The 25,262-nt window shown below is 41.6% G+C and overlaps 1 protein-coding gene across 8 annotated transcripts in view; it reads right to left on the bottom strand.

Annotated features, from left to right (window-relative positions):
• The window catches only part of MTMR3 (myotubularin related protein 3), a 254,003-nt gene that overhangs the window by 186,097 nt on the left and 42,644 nt on the right, over positions 1 to 25,262 (bottom strand). The window contains exon 2 of one of the 8 annotated variants that reach the window (XM_043529927.1): positions 4,776 to 4,838. The exons of 6 other annotated variants lie outside the window; for them this stretch is intronic. The gene's annotated coding sequence lies outside the window, so the exon portion shown is untranslated. Of the gene's footprint in view, positions 1 to 4,775; positions 4,839 to 14,617; positions 14,642 to 25,262 lie in introns of those variants that run through there. One more of the 8 variants, XM_043529929.1, reaches the window with a different exon arrangement.

The raw sequence follows: 25,262 nt of genomic DNA, 5'->3' as shown, positions 1-25,262 counted from the left end.
AACCCATCTACAGACAGTTTTAATTAAGATACATTATAGCTCAAAGACATCTCATCATGGAATAGGGATTATAAATTCTATAGTATGAAACAATATATTCATGTCATGTTTAAGAAAAGTTTTGTAAATGAGTGTCATGGATTAGGGACCCAGTCTTACGGGGTTCCACAGGCTTCTCTATAGATTATACAGGTTAATCTTTCTATCTACCAAATGGGACTCAGTGCTCCGTCTAAAAGATGCCATCAGAGATACTTAGTTTTGCAGTTCTCGAACTGTGGATTTGTGTCTCCAGAGGCAACATGCTTGTTAACAGTAAAAATGTTTTTAAATAAATATATAGAGGGGAGAAATAAGACCTCAACTCTATTGTCCCCATGCAAATTTGTGTACACAGAGTCAATCCCTTACCTCTCTCTAAAAGTACAAAGTTTCAAAAAGATCAATGAATAGAAGATTCCGGGGGGGTGGAACAGAACTGGACAAGGAGAAGAAGTCTGGAGAAAAATGTGAGAAGGGAGGGACATATGCTTTTTTTGCTAAAATATCATGTTTGCTGTTGAATAAAAAAATCCAGACTACTTAACGTTGTTGTTTTAGTTAAACTGTTTTATTTGTAAAAAGAAAAGGAGTACTTGTGGTACCTTAGAGACTAACCAATTTATTTGAGCATAAGCTTTCGTGAGCTACAACTCACTTCATCGGATGCATCGATGAAGTGAGCTGTAGCTCACGAAAGCTTATGCTCAAATAAATTGGTTAGTCTCTAAGGTGCCACAAGTACTCCTTTTCTTTTTGCAAATACAGACTAACACGGCTGTTACTCTGAAACCTGTTTTATTTGTCTGTCTGGTGATGTTCTCCTCTTAATACAGCATGGCAAGAAAATCCTCCAAACATTAATGATTAACCTGTTGAATTGAAGATAGTTCACCTCCCACTCACTTCATAAATATCTGCTTCAATTACCTTTGGTAAATGAAATAACCAAACAATCATTCATTTTTTGATATAGCTGTAAAACTAATCTGAAAAGTTTTCAGAATAAATCTGTTTAAAAGTGTATAGTGTGTACCTTCTAAAAATGAAACCTACATCTATTTCTGAGTTGTGAAGAATATGTATTATGGTTATAAAAAACAACAAGAATGCACTTTTATGTAGAAAACCATGATTAAATAGAGTCTTCCTGACTTCAATTTGATTTAAATCAAATCCACCCAATTCACTTCCCCTCTGAAATTTCACATCCTCTCTTCTGATTTGCTGTTTTCATTCATCCAACATTTTAAAAGCCAACAGAATATTGTATTGTAAATGTGAGCATTTGTGTACAAAGTCGGATATAATTTCCCTGACACGAACTGCATATCCACAGGGCATTGGAGGTCTAATTTACTCTTTATTAATCTATTCTGTTATTTCTCCTTTTCCCTTGTCCTCTAGTCTGTGTTTTCCCTCTCTGCTCCCTTCACACTGTGCTGGCATTCTGTGCCTGGGGATGTCAGGTAGGAAAAGTTTCAGAGCTGTGTGGGTAGTTCTAAGCTGTAGACAGGAGAAGAGGGGATCTGATCTTAGTGTATAGGTATATAAATTGGGGGACGTTTTTGAGCAGATGGCGATTAGGTTGGAGGGAACTGAAGGGGCTTGGGAAGGCTCTAAGGTGAGAAGAGGATAGGATGGGTTAAATAGGGGCAACTGGAGTCAATTGGTGATTGGTGGGGGGACGGGGGAGGTACCGACAGAAACAATTAAGAGACAAAGCCGGGTACAGCTAAGATGAAGGGAGAGGGGTAAAAGTATGAGAGAAAAGTAAAGGAGTGGAAAGAGGAACAAACACTTTCTCCCACCCTGACCTTTACTGTGAAGTGTCCCAGATTTGCATTCTGAGAGGGGAAGGAAGGCAGAGAGGAAAGAAGATACCCCTTTTTCTTCCCACTTCTCCACCAACCTCCCTCATTCCCCACCAAAGTAGTTCCCTGTGCCATCTCTGCCCCCAACCACGGTGTCTCACCTTCTCTCTCTAAAAAGATGATCAACCTATAGAGGAGGATCGGGGAGGAACAGCTTGCTACCTGCAGGCCCACAAGTAACTGTCTTTTCCATCTCTCCAATACCACTCTGTGTCCTCTTCTGTTCTGTGAACTGAACAGAGAGATTTACTAAAATGCTTCTCTCTGCAGTAGCAGCATGCAGCGCACACCAGAGCAGACTTCCTGTAGCTTTTATTTCACTTGAACCCACTGCAGCACAGAAGTGGGACTAAAGTAACCCAATATGATACATCTGAAAATGAACTAAATTAAGAATTCTGGGCCCCTGAAGCCACTTTGTTCTGAGGAGTCCTCTGGACTTTGTCAGTACCTAGTCCTAGGTTGCCTGTAGGAGCTTTCCTCATAAAGCTATTTTTAGGAGGATGGGCTTAGGCCAAGTTTTTAAAAAATGGATGCCTACAGTAAGGGGCTTACAAATGCATATTCAGGCACCTAAATAAGTGGCCTGATTTTCACAAATGCTGAACAACCCATAGCTCCCATTTTGGCACCCATTTTTACAGTGGTACAATCTCAGTCTATTACTTACTTTACTCAATGGATAAGGCACACTCTTCTAAATTAGAGGGTCAGAAATGTTAATCATTTCAAGCGATGTGACTGACTAAGCACCGGCACTTTATAAAGCTGTCAATCACTCTGGATGTTGCTTGCACTGTCCCTTTCTAATTTCAAAAAGGGTCTAACTGTTAAGATTTAGTGAATCCTTGCAATTTGTTTAGTGTGTTTGCATGGTACATTGCACCTATAAGTTGATCAATAAATAACATGCTAAAACATCGCAAGGGTATTTACAGAAGATGCATAATAATTTAATTGTACAGTCAAAGTTACTGGTAGGGACATCCAGTGCTCAAAGTAACTCAGCTTCCTAGAGCTGTTCTACAAACTGTGAAGTAAGTAATCACCCTATAACTCATGATGTATACACAATAGAAGTATGTATTTTGAGTCCTCTTCTAGCACATTCTAATTATTCTTTTTAAATAAGGACACAGCCAGGTTTCCAGTAAGGAAAAGCTTCCTCTAAGAACTAATAATATCTTGATTTACCAACTCTGGCCCTCTTAATGAAATGAAACAATCTGATCTCTTTTTAAAGTGGGAACTAATACTGCTAGTTTTTAAATATTCAGACATGCTAAGAAATACTGTAAAAATATTTTCTAGGATAATGAAATTCATTACTGCACTTTCCTAGTGTAGTATTTTCCTTACTATTTTTCTAATTAATTTTCGTAGTGGACTTCTGTGAAAACTTGTACCATCGATCAAATTAAAGAATACTTTCTCAACACTTCCCTGAAGAAGCTTGAACAAACAGTTGAGCATGACCTGAAAATTAAGCTGGCTGTGTCAGACTGCGGTGCTGCTTAGTGAAAGAGAAGTTCCACAACTGAAGGTCCACTACTAAGAATGTCCTGCCCTATCACTCTGTGTAGTACAAATCTGCGGACAGGTACTTTGAGTATGACAACTGCTGCAAAATGTCAAGATAAAACAAGGAGAGAGAAGGGCAGTATTTCAGGTACCCGGTGCAGACACTCAGCTGGTATAAATTCACTTATACCAGCTGAGGATCTGCACCCCAATACCCAAACCATAGCAGGATTTATAGTTCAAGATCAACATCCTGAATTACACTCAGAAACAAATTGGATGCCAGCACAATCCATAGACCTCCTGCTCCCTGCATGGAACGGTTACGAAAGTACAGAGCTGTCTTTTGTAAGAGCAAAATCTTCTAGGTTGTCTTCAGGTACAGCCAGCCCCATCAACAGCACATTTCAGTAATGCAACTTGGGGATGACAAAGGCATCTAACTGGAACAAGGACCATAACAGAAAGAAAAGGTTGCCACTGTATGTAAGCATAGATGAAAAAGTATGCTTGGCCTGGACAAAGCCACTACAAAGTATTTACATACTACTGTGCATTTACATCGTTTTAGTCAAAATGTACAGACAAGAAAGCTGGATGAAAAACAGTCAAGAGCTAAGAAATGAAAACAAATTTGGATTCTCTTTTCATAAAATTTAAAAACAAAAATTCTCTCTTCCCTTGCATTAGTCAAGAGTCACTTTCACAGGGAAAAAGTTGGTACAAACAGCCAGTAAGTGTGAAATCACAAGAGCATCTACTAGCCTGATTAACTTAGTAGTTAAATTTTGCATTTTGGAAATTAACCAAGCAACAGGCTGGTTCTATTAAGATCCCTAAGACAGTTCTGTTTGCTAGAAATCAGTCCAAATACCTGCTCCATAGTAAGAAGAAAAGGAGTACTTGCGGCACCTTAGAGACTAACAAATTTATCTGAGCATAAGCTTTTGTGAGCTTACAATAAAAAGGCCAAGAGTCCATCATCAGTTGCTTGACCTGCTTCAATTCTAAAAGCGCTGCAGGAACATTTCTTTTAACCATAGGTATCTGTTATCTCCTTTAAACAGAAATGTATGCATGTGACCGTGTCATATATAAGCGTACAAGGAAAAGTTTTTCATAAAGACACAGTGTCAACTTTTTTTTTTTTTTTCTGATATAGCACTCTTTAAACACTGTCCTAATTATTTTTTTAACCCTGTTATACACAGTTTTTCTGCTCCTCTGCTTGTGTTTGAAAGATCTTTAAGGCAGATCTGAGAGCAACACCAGCTCAAGTTAATTGTGCTAGGGCTAACCAGTTTTCTTTTCTCTCTGTGCACAAAGCTGCCTGCGGCTTACCTGTCACTACAGCTTCAGTTTAAACTCTGCTGCTGCTATCACTGGTAAACACCCTCTTGCAGGCTGAAAGAAAGGCATGCTCCATCATTAGTTAAACTTACTATACACAAAATGCACAATGGAAGCAAACTGAAAAAAGAAAAATAAGTGGATTTTCTTTCTTTCCCATCTCTTTTAGTTACAGTAATCTTACAGTTTACTTGCAATGGGAAAAAGTACAATATTTTCAGATGCAAGTGTGACAAACTGACTATATCATTTTTAAACAACAAATCTGAATGTGGAATTCTTCAACTAAAATACACGTTCAGTAGGTACTGCAGGTAAAAAACAAAACAGTTACCAGCAGTCAACAATTCAAATATACAAGGGACCCTATGACAACAGTAGGGAGAAAGGGGAAATCTGTACCAATATACAAACATCTGTAAACTGAGCTAAATTAACAAAGTCAGAAATTTAGACTGACCAGAGGATCAGTGTAAAATCTAAATTTCCTGGATTCAGAAAGCTTAATCAAACCTTTACTATTTAAACAGTTTGTATGTCTGTCCAATTTCTGTGGGAATGGAATTAATGTAAGTTTCCAAACCTTCCAATGGTACTTTTAAAAAGTGTGTTTAGGGCACCTTTGTAAAATGCATATTTATGTACTCAAATTTACATTCATGGATTCACTTTAAGTGATTCTTGAAGACCCATTATTTACTTGAGCAATTAGGGCTAAGTAAATATGCATTTAGAGACTTTAAAGATACTGACTGAATTATTTAACTTTGATAAACTGTAATATTTATCAATTAAATATTGTCAAGTGCTCTTACAGCCCTATGTAATAAATCAAATTAGCTTTTTGTGGAACATTAAGTCCAGTGGGTCTCAACTTTATCCTTTCTGTGACCTTCATGTTACAACAGAAAAGATTTGGAACCTCCGTCCCTTCCATACGTTTTGGGACTCCCCTCTCACCTAGCAATAAAGAAAGGAAGGATGTTCGTGACTCCCTGAAATCTGCTCATAGCCATCCTTGGTGTCACAACCCACTGGTTAAGAACCATGATTTATCATGTAATTCTGAATTTAGGGAATGTGCTATATGTGTAGTTAAACATTACTATGAAATTTACAGGAAACATGAATTGCAGAAGTCCAGCAAAGGATAGCTAAGGAAACATCTGTCCATTTTTACTTTCCCTACATAACTGCATATGTTTTTAACAAAAAAGAAATAAATAAAGACCACTTTTGATATAGAGGAAAAATTTAAGTTGAATAATTCACATCTATGTTTCTGGTTTCTTAATATAAATGACGTTAGCACTTCATTGGGGTTGACAAGGTGAGGATGCTGCTACCCTTGATGGATCTAAACCTTTGAGCAAATACGGCTGGCTGGCCAATAATGGGCATATAATGCATATTCAGGCCAGCCTATTTAGGTACAGCATGTTTTTCCAGCATTTTTTTTAAAATTGTCCTCAACAAGAAAATAAAGAGCTAGACTAGCAGAAGACCCTCTCCCCTATAAGACAGGAAACTCTGGAGTGTGTAGAAAGGAGGAGGGGGTTTAAGGAAAAAAAAATAAAAAAACACCCTTCTCCATTCCATCAGCCAGGAGGACTAGGGCAGAAAGAGGAACTCAAGTTTCAGAAACCTACCAGCAAAAGGCTGGTATGGAAATACCCAGCCTAGGAACAACACCTTGGCAGACAAAGTCTGAATAACCACTTTCTTTGGAGAATGGCTGGGACCTGCCTACCATCTATGTGTTTAGAATTTATCATTTCTTTCAAAACAAAAATTAAGCTTCTAACCCTTATGGTTGTGAAGAATACTTCACAAATATGAGTAGAGGGTGACCCATGCCATCTTGTCTACCTGAGTCGGCAGATAAAAAGGAAAGTGAGGGAGGGAGGGAAGACTTAGATTTCAGACATCTACCAGCCAAAGGGTTAGATGAAAGAGAGTCCACAGTTAGGGCCCAGGGACAGCATCACAGTAGAAATCATAGCCCCTTTCCCATTTCCCAGTAAATGGTGGCAGGGTAACTGAGCTATTCACTATGGTGTCAAATGCTGAATCTTGTTGCTGAAGCACTGCATCCATCCTCATCTTTGTATCTCTCAGTTTATAAGTGTCCGATAAATGTTACAAGCCCTTCTAGTAAGAATCCCACTGCTCACCACAGCAGTTGAAGATCTGGCTTCTCACGAGGACAGTCTCTGGTCCTCACCGGTTGGGATCCACCCTTCATATGCCTATTGACCCATGGCTAGTAGTATATTAATGTGTATATTAATTTTAGAGCAAGGCTGTGGAAACCAATATCAGCTACATGGAATAGAATACCAGCAAAATAGTGCAGGTCTGGCCATAACGCCAAGCTTATACTGAAGGTCACTTTAAAGGGTCACTGTTTTACAATATATGATTTTTAAATTGACACTCTCTTTACCTATGCAACACCTCAGATACTTAAAAGTGAACATAGTTTTAAAATCCAATTTACTTTTCACTATTTATGTTCTTTGTGTACTTTTGCCACTCACTTTGAACAATGAAAATCAATGAAGTCAGTTTCACTGTTCACAGTGAATTTAACTCTCAGGTTCTTAGTGCTTCAGTGTTTGTTACCAACATTGCAAGAGAATGATATATTTGTTTATTTTTTAATTGAAAATATTTCTTTTGGATTTTGGGGTTTTTTTATTAAACCAAAGAAATTCTGGTCCAAATTTAAGTTGACTGTGTACATTTTAAAGATTAACATGGATCAAGAAACAGTGAGGTTTATTTTTCTGATAAAATATTTTTTAAAGTGCAGAATGTGGCTGCTTGTTATCCACAGACAGCATATTACATGAATCTTCCAACTCCTAAGACTGGATTCTTATTCTTAATAAGTGGATTCTTATTCACTTACGGGTGCAATCAAGGTGTTGATTTTTATCTGCAAAACTATGATTTAAGTCACGACTATTTGAGAAATGACCTCTCCACTTCACCCCACCATGTATTATCATGGCAGCTAAAATTAGTCTAGGATAACTTTAAAATGCTTAGATTTAAGTATCTGAGACTCAAGGCAAAGCTTTATAAGTGGAAGATCCTCAGCCATGTAATCAAATTCCCTCACTAGTCCAACAGAGACCACTCTTTAGGGCACAATACATAGCCTCTCCCTCCTTTCGGGCAGGCACTCATCATGCTTTGTGAAGGCTAGGACTATAACAAGGTTTAAAAGCGAACTGGACAAATTCATGGAGGTTAAATCCATTAATGGCTATTAGCCAGGATGGGCAAGGAATGGTGTCCCTAGCCTCTGTTTGTCAGAGAGCGAAGATGGATGGCAGGAGAGAGATCACTTGATCATTACCTGTTAGGTTCACTCCCTCTGGGGCACCTGGCATTGGCCACTGTCGGTAGACAGGATACTGGGCTGGATGGACCTTTGATCTGACCCAGTATGGCCATTCTTATATTCATCATAAGAGAACTCAAAATGAGAATTCTCTATATATTGATGCTACAGATTAAACATTTACAGATATTTTTCAGCATGCTGATCCCAACTGCAGAAGTTCATCAACTTTATTCCATTTTTGGGTATAAAACTGACAAAAAGTGGTATTACAATTAATGGTTTGCTGCTGGTGAAGACAACAGTGAACTACTGACTTCACTGGTGGCAGCATAAGACCCTTAGTCAGCAGCATTTGGTCTTGTTATGTTTTATATGCATTTGCAATGTGACATCTTGTAGTTCATCCTGGTTATTGAATGATATGGACATGGCACTGGAAACCAAATTCAGACCCTGTTTATATGAAATAATGACGAGAAGTCCCTGTTTAAAGATCATACAGTGAGACATTGCCACAACCTTGCATTGGGAGATGCAGTACAACAAAATGACGTAGGCCACCCCACACAAGAAAAAGGCATCCGGCACTTTTTTTGAGAAAGATTTTAATTTACAAAATGGCTGCCTTTATTTCCAAGTGTATGGTATACATTTTATTTTCTGGTGAAAATTGATTTAAACTGAAAACCAGACTCCTTTATTATTTTGCCTACATTATTTGCCTAGTTTGTAGGATTACATTTCAGCAACAAGTTATTAAAACTATCAACCTCCTCTCTTATAAATCCACAGACAAAAAGCAGAAAAGAAAGGTCACAGAACTAGGGTTTTCTAAGTAACCTGTTAGGATCTTTTCTGACTTACAAGGAATCCTTCAAATTCCATTGACATAAATGAAGAATAAAGAAGAATAGCAACTCAGACTGCATAGTCCAATAGCCTTTTATTTTGATTGGCATATGAACTTGCAGACCCATCTCTAAGTGAAAGTAATCCAGCGGGTTCCAGAGGGAGTACAGTATATCAGTAAAAACAACGAGGAGTCCTTGTGGCACCTCAGAGACTAACCAATTTATTTGAGCATAAGATTTCGTGGGATATAACCCACTTCATCAGATGCATGGAGTGGAAAATACAGTAAGCAGGAATAAATAAATAACTCATGAAAAGATGGGAGTTGCCTTACCAAGGGGGGGCAGGGGGGTCATAACAAAGCCAATTCAATTAGGGTGTACTGATACAGACTAACACGGCTACCCATCTGAAACCTATAGTATATCAGAATTTTAAGAAAAATTGCTTCTATTATATATAAGCAAAACAGCACTGCAGAAACACATCCAATAATACACTAAAAGGATTACTTAATTTCTTAGCCCTGGTTTTACATTTTTCTATATAAATTTAGTACACTTATTTCTGGATCTACATCAGAAACCAACAATGCTTGTACAGTATTGCCCTGGGAACAATCTGCCACCCAAATATTATATTCTAAAGTATCAGTTCTCAAATTTCATTGAACCACGACCCACTTCCGACAACAAAAATTACTACATGACCAGGGGACGGAGGTAGTGCGGGGATGAGCACAGACAGAGCCCAAGCCCAAGCCCAAGCCCAAGCCCCACTGCCTGGGGCTAAAGCACTGAGGCTTCAGGTTCAGTCCCAGTCACTCTAACGCTGGCCCTGGTGACCCCATTAAAATGGGCTCAAGACCCACTTTGGGATCCCGACCCACAGTTTGAGAACCACTGTTCTAAAGCATGCCAAGTAATGGTCCTGGATGAAAATTCTTCTAAGTAGACTGTAAACCAAATTAGAATCAATGAACAGATTAGCTCTTAAAATACCACATGGACTGCATTTCTTTTCCATTATGGACTGTATCTCTTTTCCATTAACCTAGAAGTATACTTTTGTCAACTGGATCTGAAATTGTGATACCTGTACAACTGCATTTTTCCACAATCTTGTCTTTTTCTCTCAAAGTACAACCTCCATTCATATAATTGTTTAAATCATAGACTAGCACTTCTGCTACCAGCAATTTCTATGGTCAATCTCAATACAGCATTAAAATTAGTAAACTGAATGTATTCATTTCTTCCAGCTACCATTTCAGCACCAAGGATATCAGACCTACTGGGAAAGACATGAACACAGAGACCTACTCACTGCTTCCAGATTTCACTTCCTGTTACACAATATCTGAACATATCTTAACATATCTGAACACTAACTTGTAGAACCTGCTGCACAGGAAAGGATCCAGGACTGGGTGGACATGCTTTTGTGATGCGTTTTTGTACTACAAGTTAGTGTTGTTATGGGTACTATCACAACATGTTCTTAATAGAAGCAAATATACACAGAGGCACAAAGCTGCATGAAAAGTCTATGAGATCTGTATATTAATGAGACTGCAACGACTCACCATAATACACATTTTCTGAATAATTCAATTTCTGTTTTACATACACTAAAAAAAATTAAAGAATACTAAAGTTATGAAGTCAAGCTCTCAAAAAGTTAGGAATGCCAGAAATTAAGGTTGCCTGTACAACTTTTAATTCAGCCCTCTTGTGTGTATGCCTAAAGTATTTAATGATCACATACCATTCTTTCCACAGGACCCTTGCCTCACTCAATGCCCTGGATGGACAGTGCTCAACTGAACGGGAAGCTATTTCTTTCTATCTTCATCATTCAATGTGTGAACCCATGCCTTAATTACTTCACACTATTGATACTCTGCACTGAATAAAGATATTTCCTCATGGGCTTCATCTGATGTTCATTACCTTAGCCCAATTGTGCTTAAAAAATGTTTATGAATTTATCTTTGCAACGTCTCTGTGAGGTAAAGTGATGGTGCTATCCCCATTTTAAAGACAAGAAACTAAGACAGAGAATAACTGTCTCAACTGTCCACTAATTTTCGGTGCCCAAATCAAGATATTTAGGTTTTTCAGAGTACCTCACATTTTTTACAGCTCTTTATATGTTCAAAGCATAGCTCCCATAGGTCTGAGTGCTCAGTACTTCAACAAATCATGTCTCTAGTTGGGCACCCAGAAAATGAGGAACACTCAGTGGTCATCTGTGGAAAATTTTGATTTAAATGATTAGGCCAGTGTAGCGAAGCAACGACTCACCAGTGCGGCGCCTCCTGCTGGTCATCTTGGGAATTAGCTCTCCAGCGTACGGAGCGCCTCCTACTGGCCGATGTCTCGCCTGCCGCTGGCCCCCTGTGTCCCTTCCGGACCCCGGTGCTTTTTACCTTGGGGTGCTGCCCTAGCAGTACCCTATCACGCTCTGGGTTTCCCCTTTCAGGGAAACCCCAACTCTCTCACCCACCTTGACTACTGCCATCATCATCTAGCCCCCGCTCATTGGAGCAAACTGCAGTCTGTCATGACCACTCATCATTGGCAAGGAGGTTCGGCCAGCTGCCTCTGTCTAACCCCGGGCTGCACCTCTGCAACCCCAGTACCTGTATAGACCTTCACCAAGGTCTGCAGCCTGGGGGTTTACCAGGCTGGAGCTCCCCAGCTCCCCTACCCTATTCCCCAGCACTGCTCCAGTTTCAGGTACCATATGTTCCCCAACAGCTAGGCCCTCTCCCTCCAGGACTAAAGAGAGACAGCTCCTCCAGCACCTGGCCCCCAGCCATCTTATAAGGGCCAGCTGGGCCCTGATTGAGCTGGCCACAGCTGTGGTCAGCTACTCACTCAGCTTCCCCCAGCTGTTCTCACTCTTCTTACATCAGGAGCAGGGTGACCACCGCACTACAGCCAGCATCATATAGGAACTTCATGGCAGAGGCAAGGATAGATTCCAGTTCTCCAGGATGACAATCACATGTTTTAACCATGAGACAAGACCACCTCTCTCCCCGTTGCCTCCACCAATCACTTCATACTTTCCTGTTTCCACAAAAAATAAGGCAGTGGTCTTACAGACAACAGCCTCATTCACTACATGACCCTGATTCAATCTCTGAACACCACTCAAAAAGGCAGAGGTCCTGTGGAAAAACATGTAAACAGGTCATGTAATTAACAGCTGTATTATAATGCAAGCACACAAGGGGACTGAAATTAAATTTGTACGAGCAACTATAATTCTGAAATTCCTAACTTTTGAATGCTTGATTTTGCAACTTTAATATGCTTTTAATGTAGTTTTTTAAAATGAATTTACCAAGTTTTTTTTTTAACAAAAACCATCTCATATGGAATCACAACAACCTCACACAACTCATCAGTATGGTAAAAACCTTCAGATTTACAGCACAGGCAACTAACACATAAGCCATAGGAGGAGGAGGAGGTTGATATCCTCCTTGTGCATCAGCCACTAAAGGACGATCAGACTTATACTTTGCCAGTGGGTTTCACAAATATTTGCGGACAGCAGAGGAATACTGAGACTCAAGTACCCTGTGTTCTATTCCAGATTCTGGTGAAGAGAGTTTATATAAATCCTCTCGCCCCTTCATATCCCGTTTGTTCCTACCTCCCTTTCCCTGTATCTATCCTCCTTTGCTTCTATGTCCCCCAGCCAGATCTGTTCTGTTTCAGCTCCTGTCCCCATCCTTATTCCCACCCACTGCTATTCCTGTCCCACAACCAATCTGTCCCCTCTCCACTCCTGCACGACAATCAGACTGCATCCTTCTTCTCCTCAAACACAGCATGAGCACTAGCAGTGGAAGTACTGACAGGACAGGAGATACAGTCTCCTTGCTCTCAGTTCTGGTGCCTGGCAGCACAGTGTGCCCCCTCATCCAGGATGAGCATTTGCAGGAAATGTTCTGCTCAGCCCCAGGCTGGGGCATGTCCAGTAACCTCTTTGGGGGTGAGACATGCTCAGTGGAGATGGAACATTTGGACAGTTTTGCTGCTAGTCTCAAACAAACATCTACTGAGCACACGCAAATGAAAATTTTCAGAGGCTAACAATTCAGACAAATTTGGGTGGATTTTCTCAGGAATGACAAAAGGCGGTTCTCTGCCAAATTTTGAATCTCTGCTCCCAAGCACAGGGGCACTAAGCTAGAGTGTCTCAACACAATTATAAGAATTTTGTAACATTTTTCCCTAACTTCATTCTCAGAATGGCTAGACCACTTTTGCTGAACCCTTATTTTACATATATAATCAGCCTGAGGCAGTCACCCAACTTTGAAAATTTCAGCCTGAACAACTCAAGTTCTGACAAGTTGTAAGCAAGTAAAAACAGGGTCTTATAATGGAAAATGTTAGTCAACAATGTGTGTTGCTACCGAATCCACCTATAATATCTGTTTCAAGTTAGAGTCTGATGAGAAAACACATACTTCAAGCTTCTCACCTCTTTAAAAACTTATTTGAGATAAAAGGGTCTATCTTTGACGACTGGTGAAAAAAGTATATAGAAAGGTTGTACTATTATGAAAAAGATGGAACATTTTGAGGGTGGATTTGTGGGACAGCTTTTTATCTTTGCCTCCTAACACTATAAAAATCATGATGGAATAACTAATAATTGAAAAAAGTGGCATTATTCTTGCTTGATCCATGTTAAAACTGTCACAGACATGACCTTCTTCTACAACCCTCCCTGTTCCACTACAGATGGCTCCATTCCCTCTCTTCAATGCCAACTTCCTTCAAGCTTCTGAACAATACTTCTGTGCATTCCTCTTAGCTCTTCTTAAAACTGACACCAGAGCAGCTTTGTGCTAACACTCTAGCAGCCTGGGTTGAACTGTCAATGCAGGCTGAGTAGCTTGCCCTGGGAATGCCACCAGAGAGGCAGCTGTTTGAGCAGTGGAAACATGAATAAGTTTCTAACTGGCTGACTCTCAAGTCTGACATCACGTCCATGAATTAGATGGCTCTTTTCCATCATGGGTATAATGAAACAATTTCTATTGTGTTATTCATTAACTTGCATTTCATTCAGTGGCTTCTAAGAAGATCATGAATGACACTTTAGGGGGATGAACATACATGAGATTTTTGACAGTCAATTAATGAGGGCTTGTCTATTGCTACATTAAAACACACTAAGGAATTTTTAGTGCACATCAGCAGGGTCTACACCGATCAATTAATGTACATTTTAGTGCACTTTAGAAATCAGACCCGTCATACACATTGCCACACCGCATACACAAGCCCTAAAATAAAAAAGGATTAAAATCCAGGGCAACTATGGCAAACTATATTCTTGTTACTCACATGTTTCAAGGATAGTGCAGGTATCAAATCATATACTACACTTCAATGACAAACATTTACTGGATTAAAAATTAGTTTTTTTAATATGGATACTGTTAAGGTATTTTAAATTTCTCCACAGCTAAAATTCATTTGTGGTGCAAAAGACCAAGTGAAGGCCCTTCATACTGCTTAAACCCTGGACTGGGGCTGTATGGGGGAGCAGCAGACTGCATGGCTATGAAAAACGGGTGTGGCTGTATACCCACATAGGCTGGTGTGAAAAGCCTGGAGGCAGGCATAGGGATCCTCATCTAACTACATCAACAGGGTCTGTAATCACTAAACCGGCCTAAACACATATATCATATACTCTTGTGGTGGAGGGTGAATTACCTCAAACCACCATCATTTCTGCATGTAGCCCAATTACTTGGTATTTATGAAAGGTTAAAGTGTTTACAAAGCAGTCCACTGAAGCTTGTTAATGTTTTATTTTATAAAAGCACCCACTGTAGTCCTAACACGAAGTCATTTTTTTAAAATAACTTGTTTTCTTATTGACTTCCCCTCCTCTCTCTCACAAACAGCTCACTTCATCGGATGCATTCAGATCCACTGAATGTGTGAATGCAGGCTGAGCTGTAGCTCACGAAAGCTTATGCTCAAATAAATTGGTTAGTCTCTAAGGTGCCACAAGTACTCCTTTTCTTTTTACAGATACACAAACTTATTGTTCACTTGAATGCAGAGTTACAATCCTTTATTTCAAAAACAGAACAAAAGTTGCAGGATTTCTTTAACAAGGTACATTGACTCTACCTAGGGATTTTTATTATTTATTTTTATTGAGTTTCATTGCAGAGTTTTAAACGAAAGGCACATTCCAGAATTAGTGTTTAAGACTTGAACTTTCAAAGGAGACTGAGGGAGTTAGATTCCCCAAATATCACTGAAGTAAAGCGCTTTTAAAATCCCAGGCTAAAATCAAACTCTGTCATTCTCTTGCCCCAACACATAGCAAAATATTAAAAAAGCACAGAGGTAAAATTAAGAATCCGTGTAACATTATAGCTCTGAGTATCTTAAATCACTTGAAACTTGGTATAGTACTACAAAAATAGTAATACCAAGAATCACAGTTACCAACCTAATTGCACCTCTGACCCCTCCTGGTTTCTTTGAGAGCACCCTCCCCTCCTTCTGGTCTCAGGGCTCCAGTCATCATCTAGCTCTGGATGGAATTCTCCCAATTCTCAGACCAGCTTCTAGATCATGGTCCCCAAACTTTTTCTGTCACGTCTCCCCTTACCCGTAACAAAATATATCTGTCTCTCCCCCCGCCCTCCCTGCCTGGGAGCCAGGACTGGGAGCAGGGCCAGGGTCAGGAGCTGCAGTCAGAGCCAGATGTGGGCAGTGGTCAGAGCCGGAGGCTAGGACCTCAGGGGCCCGGAGCTCCAGATGGGGCCAGAGCCAGGAGCAGGGCCGAGGTTAGGGTCGAGATCTGAGGCGAAGGTCCGGGGCCAGGAGCCGAGGCAGTGGCTAGAGCTGCAGCTGGGGCTGGAAGTGGGGCAGCCTTGGGGCAGAACAGGGCTGGGTGGTCCTCCCTCCCCACTCCCCGTGGGGGCTAGCCAGGGCCCTGCCATACCTACCCTAACATTCCTCCATGTCTCCCTGTGGGGGCGCATCCCACAATTTGGGGACCACTGTTCTAGGTAGTAGACTCCTGGTACTAACCTATGATCTCCTTAGCACGCCTAACAGGCTGATACCCTGAAATTCTTGACAGTTGTTTATACAGCGACCAGGCAGCCTCCTTAAAGTACAGTATTTGTTTAGAACAAAAACAGTTCAGAAAAAAAGAAATCTTAAAACAATAAAACATATCTAGCTTTATCTTAAGGGTTACCATTCCTTGGATCCAGGAAGGCCGAACTGCTTTAGACTCTCTCAGCAGAGTCCCTCCCTTTCTCTCTCACTCTGGCAGCTTATCTCCCTAGACAGCTTCTGGCAAGTGACACCCTCCCTACTCTGTGAAGGACTTTATAAAAGTGTTTTCTTTTGATCTCCAGGCTCCTAGCTTTGCCAAACAAGGCATGCATATTGATGGAGACTGGCACCTTGAAACTAACAGTTTGTCCCATTGTTTTTCAAGTGTGTACTGGGGTGTCCTTATTTAGCTCTATTGTGTTCCTTTCTTCTTACCACAGACCCATTAAGACAGATCAATACATTCATATAGGATATTCCAATAATCCACCACAGTTATACAGTAATTTTACCTCACTGATCAGGTCACATACAATGTTCACAAAATTATATCAGTATTCATACATTAATACATAGCAATTCCACATCTGTCACACTAAGTATGAAATTTCAATACTTTAAGTTCAAAAGAATGAAACGAGCCAGTTTTTCTTCAAAGTTGCAGGTCAGTCATGAGAGAGTCAGAACTACCTTTTTACAATAGTTAATGCAATGAAGAGATCCCAGAGTACATTAAATTCTTCTAATCTGCCCTCCTAATCTGTAGGTAGTTTTATGTACAGGAAGTACCTGTTGGAAATCTCTGATCCAGTCAGTCCTTCTGAGAGGGTGGGTGATCTGACTCCCACTAGCTAGTGATGTCTTTTGGCTAAATGTGTAAATTTCATTTTGTATTTATTCAGTGTAACACCATTCATTTTATGTACAAATAAACTTAGAACAAATGGGATCACTGTAGTTTATTCTGGATACGTGATCTGCTACGTTTCAGAGTAGCAGCCGTGTTAGTCTGTATTCGCAAAAAGAAAAGGAGTACTAGTGGCACCTCAGAGACTAACAAATCTGCTACCTTTCCCTTAAAAATGATATGGACACATATATCCACATGCAAGTTTCATTTCTCACTGTCAGGTTGGTGGACCTGCAGAATGAAAAGCTGTTCCTTTCCAGCCTGTGATCATTCAGGAAAAAAACCCTGACTATTGTACCAAGAGCTTTTTCTTTTTAAAAAAGCATGGCAGTAGTACTATGACTTTCCAGCTCATCTCACTTTGGTGCAAGACCTTCAGAGTAACAGTTGAAATAGTTGTGGGGATTACCTGATAGCTAGTGTTGGCTAAGTACTAATGCTTTCAGCAAAGGACTAGGAACCAGAATACCACCATGAATTACTGACTTTTGTACAAGTCAAAACCTTGTGTCTCAGACCAACCGAGCTAAGGAAGCTGAGGTTTTTTTTAAAAAAAGGTTAATTAGAAAACAAGAAAAAAACAGAGTGAGTATTTAACAGATATAAAAAAAAAGCACAAGTGAACCTGAAAAAGCACAAGAACAAATCCGCACAGACACACCCCTGGAACCCCGACCTGGGGTATTCTATCTGCTACCCAAGATCCATAAATCTGGAAATCCTGGACGCCCCATCATCTCAGGCATTGGCACCCTGACAGCAGGATTGTCTGGCTATGTAGACTCCCTCCTCAGGCCCTACGCTACCAGCACTCCCAGCTATCTTAGAGACACCACTGACTTCCTGAGGAAACTACAATCCATCGGTGACCTTCCTGAAAACACCATCCTGGCCACTATGGATGTAGAAGCCGTCTACACCAACAGTCCACACAAAGATGGACTACAAGCCATCAGGAACAGTATCCCTGATCATGTCACGGCAAACCTGGTGGCTGAACTTTGTGACTTTGTCCTCACCCATAACTATTTCACATTTGGGGACAATGTATACCTTCAAATCAGCAGCACTGCTATGGGTACCCACATGGCCCCAAATTATGCCAACATTTTTATGGCTGACTTAGAACAATGCTTCCTCAGTTCTCGTCCCCTAATGCCCCTACTCTACCTTGCGCTACATTGATGACATCTTCATCATCTGGACCCATGGAAAAGAAGCCCTTGAGGAATTCCACCATGATTTCAACAATTTCCATCCCACCATCAACCTCAGCCTGGCCCAGTCCACACAAGAGATCCAATTCCGGGACACTGCGGTGCTAATAAGCGATGGTCACATAAACACCACCCTCTACCAGAAACCTACTGACCGCTATACTAACCTACATTCCTCCAGCTTCCATCCAGGACGCACCACACGATCCATTGTCTACAGCCAAGCTCTACGATACAACCGCATTTGCTCCAACCCCTCAGACAGAGACAAACACCTACAAGATCTCTATCAAGCATTCTTCCAACTACAATACCCACCTGCTGAAGTGAAGAAACAGACTGACAGAGCCAGAAGAGTACCCAGAAGTCACCTACTACAGGACAGGCCCAACAAAGAAAGTAACAGAACGCCACTAGCCATCACCTTCAGCCCCCAACTAAAACCTCTCCAACACATCATCAGGGATCTACAACGTATCCTGAAGGACGACTCATCACTCTCACAGATCTTGGGAGACAGGCCAGTCCTTGCTTACAGACAACCCCCCAACCTGAAGCAAATACTCACCAGCAACCACACACCACACAACAGAACCACTAACCCACGAACCTATCCTTGCAACAAAGCCCGTTGCCAACTGTGTCCACATATCTATTCAGGGGACACCATCATAGGGCTTAATCACATCAGCCACACTATCAGAGGCTCGTTCACCTGCACATCTACCAAGGTGATATACGCCATCATGTGCCAGCAATGCCCCTCTGCCATGTACATTGGCCAAACTGGACAGTCTCTACGTAAAAGAATAAATGGACACAAATCAGATGTCAAGAATTATAACATTCATAAACCAGTCGGAGAACACTTCAATCTTTTTGGTCACTCGATTACAGACCTAAAAGTGGCAATCCTTCAACAAAACAACTTCAAAACAGACTCCAATGAGAGACTGCTGAATTGGAATTAATTTGCAAACTGGATACAATTAACTTAGGCTTGAATAAAGACTGGAAGTGGATGTGTCATTACACAAAGTAAAACTATTTCCCCATGTTCCCCCCCACCGCTGTTCCTCAGACCTTCTTGTCAACGGCTGGAAATGCCCCACCTTGATTATCACTACAAAAGGTCGGTCCCCCCCATCCCCCCCCGGTAATAGCTCACCTTACCTGATCATTCTCCTTCCAGTGTGTATGGTAACACCCATTGTTTCATGTCCTCTGTGTATATAAATCTCCCCACTGTATTTTCCACTGAATGCATCCGATGAAGTGAACTGTAGCTCACGAAAGCTTATGCTCAAATAAATTGTTAGTCTCTAAGGTGCCACAAGTCATCCTTTTCTTTTTTCTAAAAGAACAGTCACTGATAATTTCATACTGACTCTGAAAATCCATCCTTCCTAAAAAGTTATTTCAGGATATATATACTGAAACCTTTGGGGAAGAAAAACAAAAAATCACACCACACTGTCCACTGCGTGGATAAAGCAGATAAAATGCAGGTGAATAAAGATAGCAGTGGTATGAAGGGGAAGTCACTCTAAGGGGGATGAGAGCCACAATTAGGGAGATAAAAATAGGCCAACCAAACCCATAGGACTTCAGTGAGTAAATTAAAAGGATCCGTTCAATATTAGCTTGCCAGCTGTTCTCCTCGATACTGTTGGTACTGTTGACCATTTTTTGGGAGGATGGGTGGGGGGAAGAAGAATGCAAGAAGGATCTGGTTCTGAAGGAAATTGCCAATGGTGGAGCCAGATAGTTTTACAGGGAGATGGCCACCTTCTGCACCTCTGAAATCCACACAGATCAAGTCTTTTTGTGGTACAGCATCCCTGCTACCATCACACCATCTCCAAGGAAGACTCTGAAGGAAACTCTGAAAGTGAAAACTTAATTTTCAGTCTCCTGCATGACCCTAGGACACAAATCCACATATGTTCTTTGTAAAAATGCTGGTGTTTCTGGTTGCCTGTACTTAAAAAGGAGTCTTTAAATTAACATATTGTCAAGTACTGTTGAAGTTGAAGAAACTGGCTTTAAAACCAAAGAAAAAACACTTTGTATACCACCAAGTGTAAGACAGATGGAATGCAACAGAACTTCAAATCTTGTACATAGCTAAGTCACCTGTACTGTTTTGTAGAAAAATATCATCACTGATTTTCCTACAGACCTGAGGAAAAGAACCACAGAACTGTAGAGCTGGAAGGGATCTCAAGAGGTCATCTAGTCCAGTGCTTCTCAAGCTATCTGATGTGGGGGACCGGCAATTTTTTTTTTCCAATGTGCACGCAGACCAGCAGCAGATGGCTTGCGGTCTGGTGCCAGTCCACGGACCACCACTTTGAGTAGCACTGATCTAGTCCATCCCCCCACACTTAGGCAGGATTACTTATATCTAGACCATCCCTGACAGATGTTTGTTTAACCTGTTCTTCAAAACCTCCAAGGACAGGAATCTAATCTACAGCCTCCCTAAATAACCTGTTCCAGTGCTTTATTATCTGCATAGTTAGAAATTTTTCCTTAATATCCAACCTAAACCTCCCTTGCTGCAAACTAAATAGATTCCTTCTTGTCCTACCCTCACTGGATATGGAGAACGATTGATCACCATCCTCTTTATAACAACTTCTGAAATATCTGAAGCCTGTGTTCTCCCTCTCCCTCCCCAAGAGCCTCTCTTCTCTAGATTAAACATGCCAAACTCTTTCAACCTTTTCTCATATGTCATGTTTTCTAAAATTCTTATCTTTTTTGTTGCTCTCCTCTGGAATCTCTCCAATTTGTTCACAAAGTCTGGTACCCAAAACTGGACACAGTACTCTAGCTGAGGCTCCACCAATGCTGAGTAGAGTGGAACAATTACCTTCCGTATCTTACATACAACACTCGTGTTAATTCATCACAGAATGATACCTGCCTTTTCTGCAAGAGCATCACACTGCTAATATTCATGTAATGATGTACTTGTTTTCTACAGTCAAGTTCTTGTTTCATAATTAATTATTTTGGTGAGGTAGTGGCATTGTTTACATTGAGGTATATTTAGAATGGCACTGGGATTATTCTGGTAACTAGGTCTGCTTCCTAATTTCATGTTGCTGTTAAATTTAACCACCGAGTCAAAAGGTTAACAATATCACTGTTGTTTTTACAGGTTTCAGAGTAGCAGCCATATTAGTCTGTATTCGCAAAAAGAAAACAAGTACTTGTGGCACCTTACAGACTAACAAATTTGAGCATCTGATGAAGTGAGCTGTAGCTCACGAAAGCTTATGCTCAAATAAATTTGTTAGTCTCTAAGGTGCCACAAGTACGCCTTTTCTTGTTGTTTTTATGTAATTTAATAACTGCTGTCCTGTTTTAATTCTTTTAATTTTAAATGTGTTTCAGAAATACTATTGTTATAGAAGACAACATACAAAATTAACTCAATTCATACGAAGAGTGAAAAGCCTGGGGTCCTCAGAATTAGCGGTTTCTGTTTTTTCATATGAATACAATATAGGTTTCCCTGGCAGTTCCTCTTTACCTTGATAAAGGCTTCTGAAAAAAAATCTAAATAAAATGAATCAGTGCGGGCCAACAGGGTTAAAAACCACTTAACACAACATGGAGACAGATCAAAAACTGTACAGGAAATCCTGTACCTTTTCTCATTGCTTTGGAATTAATCAAAATGAGCTTTAGGAATACTCCAAACTAACTGCAGTAATAAGAAAGAACAAATGCACAAACTTTGGTTAAAAGCTTTCAAAACTCAATGGAAGGGTTCTCTAACTGATACAAAAGAACTCAGAGAAAACCATTTTACAAGAGTTGGATGCATAACGGATTTTTCGCAGGGCCAGCCCTGGGGGTGGGCAGTCCAGGCAGTGGCCCAGGGCAGCCACCATGCGCAGGATTTGTCTGATTCCTACCTGACCTGCGAGGCAGCAAGCAGGCAGGCGGAGGCAGCAGCATCTGGAGTGGGGGGAGGGAACCAAGCTGCAGGGGCCAGTTGGACGACCAGCTGAGCCAGGTGACTTCTCCGGAGCAGAGGTGCCATGCTCCCCCCCCCCCCCCCCGGCCCCGACACACCCCACTCCACTGCCATGTGCAGCCACCTCTGCTCCTTCCCCGGCCTCCCTTGGAGCCGCCCCAGGCCACTCTGGACTGGAAGCATCCTCCTGTCTACTGTGCAGTGGGGGAGGGGGTTAATGTCAGGGTGTCCCCCTCCCCATGTACCCAGTCTCCACTGAGCTGGAGTGATGGGACAGGGGGAATCTGTGTGTGCTGTTGCTTCTCTGGGTCCAGAGCTGCTGGCAGCAACTTGTGTCTGAACAAGACTTCAGGCTCCAGACCCTGACGGCTTTCTTAAAGCGTGCTCCTACACCTACACCCACACACACTCACCACCAGGGCTCCCTGCATCCAGGTCACTTTCCCCACCTGGGCTGTGCTGTGAGGCATCAGGAGCTGCTGCTCTCCTGCCCGCTCCTTATGCAGCCCAGGCGGGGAAAGTGACCCTGATGCAGGGAGCCCTGACATAGCTCCTTGCTCCCCCTACCCAAGTCCCTTAGGGGTCTGCAGGGTGGAGGAGCAGCAGTCCAAGCAGGGAATGAGCAACAATGCCAGCGGCTCCGAGAATCCAGGCCAGTTTCCCCGCGTGGGTGCAGTAGGGAGATGCAGAGGTTGGGGTGCAGGGGAAACAGTGCAGGGGTTAGGAGTGCAGGATGGGGGCAGGGGTTGGGGTAAATGGGGCACAATACAGGGATTAGGGGCGTAGGAGGGAGGTTCAGGGGTTACGGGTGAAGGGGGCACAGTGCAGGGGTGGGGGCACAGTGCAAGGGTTAGGGGTACAGGAGGGAGTGTTAGGATATATTTCAGAGTAACAGCCGTGTTAGTCTGCATTCGCAAAAAGAAAAGGAGTACTTGTGGCTCCTTTTCTTTTTGTTAGGATATAGATATTCAGGCCTGTCTGTAAAGGCCTATACTCTAAGAATCTAGGTGCATTCTTATCACTTGGCTAGTTATAGAGGTATAAAAGAAAGAATCAAAATCACTGTCTGCTGGTGTAATGTCCTTCTCTTACTGTGACAGTCTGAGGCCCTGTTCTTAGGCTAAGGCCTTTGGCTAAGCAACAGAGGCAGCCATAAGCTGGGAAGCGACAGGTCACCTCCTAACATTCCAACCTAGTCACATTGAAATAAGGTGCTATTGGGCTGTTAAGATACAATCCTGTCCTGATAATGCCTATTGCCTCCAAAGAAAGGGAAGTGCCTAGAAGATGTAAAAGGAAACTTAGTTTGATAGCATCCTGTCTGGCAAGAACTCACTTATCAATAGCTGGGATGTGAAATTCTCACTTCTGTATTGTTTTGTCATTATAGTTCCCACTTTGCCATTGTTTGTCTGTATAATCTCTGCCTGGTTCTGTGATTGTTCCTGTCTGCTGTATAATTAATTTTGCTGGGTGTAAACTAATTAAGGTGGTGGGATATAACTGGTTAAATAATCATGTTACAATATGTTAGGATTGGTTAGTTAAATTTCAGGAAAATGACTGGTTAAGGGATAGCTAAGCAGAACTCAAGTTTTACTATATAGTCTGCAATCAATCAGGAAGTGAGTAGGTGTGTGTGGGGGAATGGGAACAGGGAATGGGGGTGGGGAAATTGGAATCATGTTTCGCTAAAGGGGGAAATGGGAACAGGGAATGGGGGGGGAATTGGAATCATGTTTGGCTAACAGCAGGAATGGGAACAGGGCCACAGGTGTAAGGCTCTGTGGTGTCAGAGCTGGGAAGGAAGGAAACTGGAATCATGCTTGCTGGAAGTTCACCCCAATAAACATTGAATTGTTTGCACCTTTGGACTTCGGGTATTGTTGCTCTCTGTTCATGCGAGAAGGACCAGGGAAGTAAGTGGGTGAAGGAATAAGCCCCTAACAGGAAGGTTCAGAGGGTAAGAGTGAAGGGGGTGCAGGGACTGGGGCACAGGAGGCACAGTGCAGAGGTTAGGGGCACAGGAGGGGCAATCTATAGTAAGTAAAAATAGTTGAGTCAAATTGAAACATTTAGTTTTGACCCTATTAAATTTTTTTTTTTTAGATTTCAAGGCTTTTTGACAAAAATAGTTGGAAGAGCAAGAGATGGTATCTCCCTTGAAAGCTTTAACCCAGTCATTAGTGCACTCACCTGAGATGGAGGTGACTCAAGTTCAATTCCCCACCCCAAATATAGAAAGGATTTGAACTGGGGCTCCAACACTGCAGGAGAGTGTTCTACCACTGGGTTATGCTGGTGTGGGTCTTTTTCTCTCTCTCCTACTTAAAATGGAGAGAGACCCACAACAGCATAACCCAGTGGTAGCACAGTCGCCTGATGTTGGAGCCCCACTTCAAGCAGGGGCTTTAACTGGGTCTCCCACATCCTAGGTGCATGTTCTAATCACCAGACTACAGAGTCATTCTGATTCTCTTCACCTGTCCTAATATCAATTAATTACAGTGCGATTTTCCAAGCTTCCTTCCACATGTACCTATTTTAATATTTCCTCTTCCTGACCCCATACTCACTAGATTTCTTAATTCCCTAATCTATACTTTCCAGAATCTAATATACTTGTTATTACTTCACTCAGCAAGGCCACCCCTTATTACACTGAAGTCAAGTTGCACATGGTCAGTGGTTTCAGGATTCCCCATTAACAAACACTAATACTCCTTCTGTACTCTGACACCCATCAGAGGCAGCAGATAACTCTGGTGAGGTGATGGCTGTGCTGCTAGTGTAGGAGAGAACCCCACTAAAAATATGCCCAGAGATCCCTGGGGTTTAGACCAGGATTAGTCGTGGATTCCTAGCCGCCACTGATTTTCTCTACTCCTTCCCCGTCTACATCATGACCACTGAGGAGAACACAGACCAAAAACCATACTTTCAAAAAGTAGAGGATTCTGGATTTTGTTTCCTCCACACATTTATAGTTGAGAGAAGAAATGTAAGAACTAAAGTCTTCAGCA

Source organism: Chelonia mydas, chromosome 15 (assembly GCF_015237465.2).
Source record: "Chelonia mydas isolate rCheMyd1 chromosome 15, rCheMyd1.pri.v2, whole genome shotgun sequence".
Lineage (NCBI taxonomy): Eukaryota > Metazoa > Chordata > Testudines > Cheloniidae > Chelonia > Chelonia mydas.
This window is presented reverse-complemented; position numbering and strand designations above follow the sequence as displayed.